This window comes from Sinocyclocheilus anshuiensis, unplaced genomic scaffold (genome assembly GCF_001515605.1).
Source record: "Sinocyclocheilus anshuiensis isolate Anshui unplaced genomic scaffold, SAMN03320099.WGS_v1.1 scaffold1955, whole genome shotgun sequence".
Classification (NCBI taxonomy): Eukaryota; Metazoa; Chordata; class Actinopteri; order Cypriniformes; family Cyprinidae; genus Sinocyclocheilus; species Sinocyclocheilus anshuiensis.
Window position 1 is genome coordinate 58,124 of NW_015554054.1, and position 5,615 is coordinate 63,738.

Genomic DNA, 5,615 nt, shown 5'->3' on the forward strand with positions numbered 1-5,615 from the left:
CAAGATGCTAACATTCAAGAAGTAAAATTGCATGATGGCCCAGAGACAGGAAATAGTATTTTAATGAGATAGTATTTTAATCATTTCATACTTTTTTTTTTTTTCCCTGGAATAATGTAATTTAAGCATTTTGTAAACCGAACGATTGACACCAAGGTACCCAACAGTATAACCTACTCAATAATCTGGTCTATCCTTCACAGCCTTGTTTTTATTTGTGTTAAATTAAATATGGCATCTATTCTGGTGGACTGTGACAGAAATCACAAATTAGAATAAAATAAGGTAGCATTTACACAACCCCGTTTTTCATACTGCATAAACCACTTACATCACTGGAACATTATTTTAACAGCTCCCATTGAGTCCGAGTCAGATTTGCAAAGGTTTGATAGAAGATTAAAGCTTCCTTTGAGCACCTGTTCTCAGAAGAACATTCCCAGTGAAAGCTCTGAGATCTGAGCGGATCTTGGCCTTTGTTTTTCTTTGTTTGTAATGTCCTTGCTTATTAGTTCTTTCCAGTGAAATTCCCACACAGTGTTAGTGGATACATCCATTTACTGCCAGTTTGTTTATGCATCCCTCCATTGCTTTGCTCCATTATTTCCTTATAATTTAAGACAAGTGTTCCCGTTTTTTTCATGTCAGTTTGCTTTGGAGCAATATCTGATCTGGCAGGAATGGCTGCGAGTGCTGAATATCAATACTCAGCTTACTGGCCCACTGTGGTCTTGATACACGTGTAGCGCTTACTATCTAGCTAATAACTTGTAGATTCATTAGTAACTTGTTATATGCCAATCTATGGACCAGCGTCTCAGAAGACTAGAGTCGCTGCTGAGAAAGATGCAACAACAACACTGAACACTCAACGAATGGTTTGGTCGAACACACAACGTGTATTTGTGGTTTAACAGCACTCAACGGGTAAGTTGAATCAATGTGAATCAATGAAAACAGAAAGGAAAAAATATATATATTTTCACAAATTAAATTCTTGTTTCTAAATTTTGTCACTCTTTTGTTTTAGCAGGTTTCATGAACCTTTTCCCTCAATTTTCAACAAGGTAAGTTCTTTGTTCGTTCACTTTAACTCAGTAGTTGATTCACCCAAATAAAGGTTGAATATGAACACTTATGTTACCTTTGTCAATTTTTTTCTTTTTAGATCAATCAGTATTCAAATATCAAAAACCCAATGTATGTATCACAGCTGTCACCACAACAGAAAATTAACACTTCTCAATGAAATAAAATAATGTCCTTCGATTTCAAAACCCTCAATTGCTCAGTCTTTCAAGAAAAACAGTTCTTCAAATAGTCCGTAGAGAGATATAAATGTCTTTTCTCTGTCAATGAGGAAAAAACGTCTCCAATCCGAAAGAGGGAAAAAAAAGAAAGAAAGGTTATTCGATTTCCTACCATTCACAGGGTCAGAAAAACTTGTCTTTTGTTTCCACAGAAAATCCAAGAACAGACTCAAGGGAGGCTCGCCAGTCCAAACCCTCCTCAGAACCACCGGAAGGCCGGGACAAATCCAGAATGCAGGTACCGGAACATCTCGTCACATCAGACAGACAGCAATCGAATTTGGAAAAGGACAGAACAACAAGGAAAAAAAAAACTTGACCTTGAACAAACAAGGTCACAAAAATATCATGAATATCTTCATTGTAACTACATACAATAAAGTGCTTAACTCATGAAAGTAAATTAATCACTATACATCATTCATATTACACAGAACTTGAGTATTTTGAATATACGTACATGTATTTTTCAAATAAAGAATGTTTTTTTTTATATATGCAATGTCTGTGACTATTTTTCCAACATAACACACTAATTAATATATTACTGACCACTTTTCGTCACATACTTGAGCACACAGTTAACTGTTATGTACCAAATACAGCATTACACATTTTTTTCATACATAAATCACTCACAATTTTAAATTTCTCTTGCTTTATCCACTTACACAATACTAACGATTTGATTGGTAACGATTAACAAGGCAAATGGACTTACCAAGGAGATCGTTAAACTCAGAAAATTCCAGAATGGTGCAGGTACAGCACGTCCCCTTTAAATCCTTTTCTTTACCCTTTTTCATCAAAAATACACTCTGTAAACACTTTAGCAACACTCTGTCGCTAGTAGAGTATATGTATATCACCATACACTTTTATATTTACAAGTTAAATGTCCGTTTCACTCACATTATAATATCAATGTCATTCACAACAAATGGAAAATAAAATGCGTCACTTCACTCACATCAATCCATCGATAAAACTCATCTAGAAGATTATTTTCTTTGTTTCTGTTCCCCGGAGCGTCAGCGAACCCCGCGCTCCTCAGGCATCCGTGCACGATAGAGAGAGCTGCCTCTGATTCCACCCTTGTGGGCACACAAAGGCTGTCTTGTGTTTATCCGCTTCCTCCATCTCGATTTGGTAGTACCCCGACTTCAAATTCAGAACGGAGAACCGCTTCGAGCCGTTTAATACGGAAAACACCTCTTCCAAGTTGGGAAGTGCATAGGCGTCCTTTATAGTTTGTGAGTTAAGTTTTCTGAAGTCGATGCAAAGACATTTAGAATTATCCTTCTTCCTCACCACCACTATAGGGGAGGCAAAGGCAGACTCAGATTCTCTAATAATTCCAGCAGCCAACAAGTCTTGCAGGTGTTTGCGAACAGCATCGACATCCTGTGGGTGAATGGGCCTAGCTCGATGCTTAAAAGGAGTTTCATCACTAAGTTTGATGTGATGTCTCACTTTATCCGTATGACCATAATCCATGTCATGTAAGGCAAACACCTCAGGCATCGTGTTCAATAAAGCTGATATTCGGGTCCTCCACTCTGCTGGTAAAGGGGAATTACCAAAATCAAATTTTATCTGTGAGCTGCCAGAGTTCAATTGAGTCTGAGGAGCATCATGTCTTGGCTGTGTCTCAATCACGCACTGAACTGCATACATTTCAGCGATCACAGCTTTTGGTGGAACAGCAATGTCAGTCTGGGTGTCATTTCTCACCACTACAGGTAAACTATAAGAGCATTTAGCAGGCAAAGTGTATAGTCCGTTAGCCACTAATAATCCGCCTGGCATAGAAGACATTCCTGGCTGCCCTAGTGTTGTCAAGCTTTCTGGAGAACGGCGACTTAGATGAACAACTCCATCAAGAACAGCCACACTCCCCGCTGACACAATTTTAGGAGTAATTCCCTTCAACGTTACACATCCCAGAACTTCAGTGCTCATTTGCTTGTTTCTGACATCCAGAATTTTGAGTACTGCTCGATATCCATTAAAAGCTGGGTTGAGGTTTCCTGGGTTTTCTTGAGCATGGTTTGCATAAAGAGCATCCAGGGAATTGGTTCCCACAAGGACTTGGGGCACGTTCATCAAATCAGGGACCACTACAGCTAATGTGGTAACTTCTGCTTTTACTCCCAAGTACACCTTAGGAAACGTCAGAGTGAGCTCTACATAGCCTAAGTAGGGAACTGACTGCCCATTTGCTCCCTCCACTTCTAGTAAAGACTCAAGTGACTTCATAGGGTGATTAGATAGATGATCGTGGTAAAAGGAAAGTGGAATGGTGGTTACTTGGGAACCTGTATCTAGCAAACAATTCACTGAAGTTCCTTCAATAAACAACTGGGCAGTACACTTCATTCCAACCAATCCTCTTGGTAATTTTCTCTGCATTACTTCTTCACAACACTTGTTGAATACTCCTCTAAGTTTGTTAGGGCATGTGGGTCTTTCCTCAGTTTCTGTACGCCCTGCTACAGAGACTGATTGGAGTTTAACCGTGGGGATGCAACTCTATTTTTCAGGTCCCAATGAGCCTGTTTCTCCCTCAGCTGACGTTGTTTGCTTTCTACTTTGGCAGGATTTGGATCATTTTCACAATGTATGGCGATATGACCGTCTTCTCCGGTTACCTTTGTCAATTTTTTTCTTTTTAGATCAATCAGTATTCAAATATCAAAAACCCAATGTATGTATCACAGCTGTCACCACAACAGAAAATTAACACTTCTCAATGAAATAAAATAATGTCCTTCGATTTCAAAACCCTCAATTGCTCAGTCTTTCAAGAAAAACAGTTCTTCAAATAGTCCGTAGAGAGATATAAATGTCTTTTCTCTGTCAATGAGGAAAAAACGTCTCCATCCGAAAGAGGGAAAAAAAAGAAAGAAAAGTTATTCGATTTCCTACCATTCACAGGGTCAGAAAAACTTGTCTTTTGTTTCCACAGAAAATCCAAGAACAGACTCAAGGGAGGCTCGCCAGTCCAAACCCTCCTCAGAACCACCGGAAGGCCGGGACAAATCCAGAATGCAGGTACCGGAACATCTCGTCACATCAGACAGACAGCAATCGAATTTGGAAAAGGACAGAACAACAAGGAAAAAAAAACCTGACCTTGAACAAACAAGGTCACAAAAATATCATGAATATCTTCATTGTAACTACATACAATAAAGTGCTTAACTCATGAAAGTAAATTAATCACTATACATCATTCATATACACAGTTCTTGAGTATTTTGAATATACGTACATGTAGTTTTCAAATAAATAATGTTTTTTTTTATATATATGCAATGTCTGTGACTATTTTTCCAACATAACACACTAATTAATATATTACTGACCACATTTCGTCACATACTTGAGCACACATTTAACTGTTATGTACCAAATACAGCATTACACATTTTTTTCATACATAAATCACTCACAATTTTAAATTTCTCTTGCTTTATCCACTTACACAATACTAACGATTTGATTGGTAACGATTAACAAGGCAAATGGACTTACCAAGGAGATCGTTAAACTCAGAAAATTCCAGAATGGTGCAGGTACAGCACGTCCCCTTTAAATCCTTTTCTTTACCCTTTTTCATCAAAAATACACTCTGTAAACACTTTAGCAACACTCTGTCGCTAGTAGAGTATATGTATATCACCATACACTTTTATATTTACAAGTTAAATGTCCGTTTCACTCACATTATAATATCAATGTCATTCACAACAAATGGAAAATAAAATGCGTCACTTCACTCACATCAATCCATCGATAAAACTCATCTAGAAGATTATTTTCTTTGTTTCTGTTCCCCGGAGCGTCAGCGAACCCCGCGCTCCTCAGGCATCCGTGCACGATAGAGAGAGCTGCCTCTGATTCCACGAGCAAACCTCGTGCAAAACCCGGAAATCAATTTTTCCGCTGCGCCACATTCTGCGCTCTCATTGGCCCATCTCAAGTTCAAAACTGATCACTATTGGTCACATTAATAACCAAATAAAAATATATGCTTGTATAAAATTAATATTTATTTTATGAATATACTTCTTTTAAGTAGTTATTACGTTATTATATTAATAACAATATTTCTGTGTTACTCTCTGGTAACCTTGGTTACACCCGTCTGCCACTGTGCTGTGACATCTTGTCATGTTGCCTTCAAAATGGCCTCCTAGAGCCATCCAACTGCAGCTTGGATAGATAGATCGGTCATGTACTGGGTCTGACCCCAATTAAAACCATCAACTGCGTCACATAGACTGCTGACTTTGATCAGGG

General features: G+C 38.2%; 2 long non-coding RNA genes across 2 annotated transcripts; both read right to left on the reverse strand.

Moving 5' to 3' along the window:
- Positions 1-841: 841 nt before the first annotated feature.
- Positions 842-5,284, reverse strand: LOC107668492 (uncharacterized). The gene is made up of 4 exons (XR_001631901.1): positions 5,097-5,284; positions 4,848-4,923; positions 3,962-4,445; positions 842-1,144 (listed from the first exon to the last, which is right to left on the reverse strand). It is a non-coding gene; the product is annotated as an uncharacterized LOC107668492 (long non-coding RNA).
- Positions 1,421-2,386, reverse strand: LOC107668493 (uncharacterized). The gene is made up of 3 exons (XR_001631902.1): positions 2,281-2,386; positions 2,032-2,107; positions 1,421-1,630 (listed from the first exon to the last, which is right to left on the reverse strand). It is a non-coding gene; the product is annotated as an uncharacterized LOC107668493 (long non-coding RNA).
- Positions 5,285-5,615: the final 331 nt, after the last annotated feature.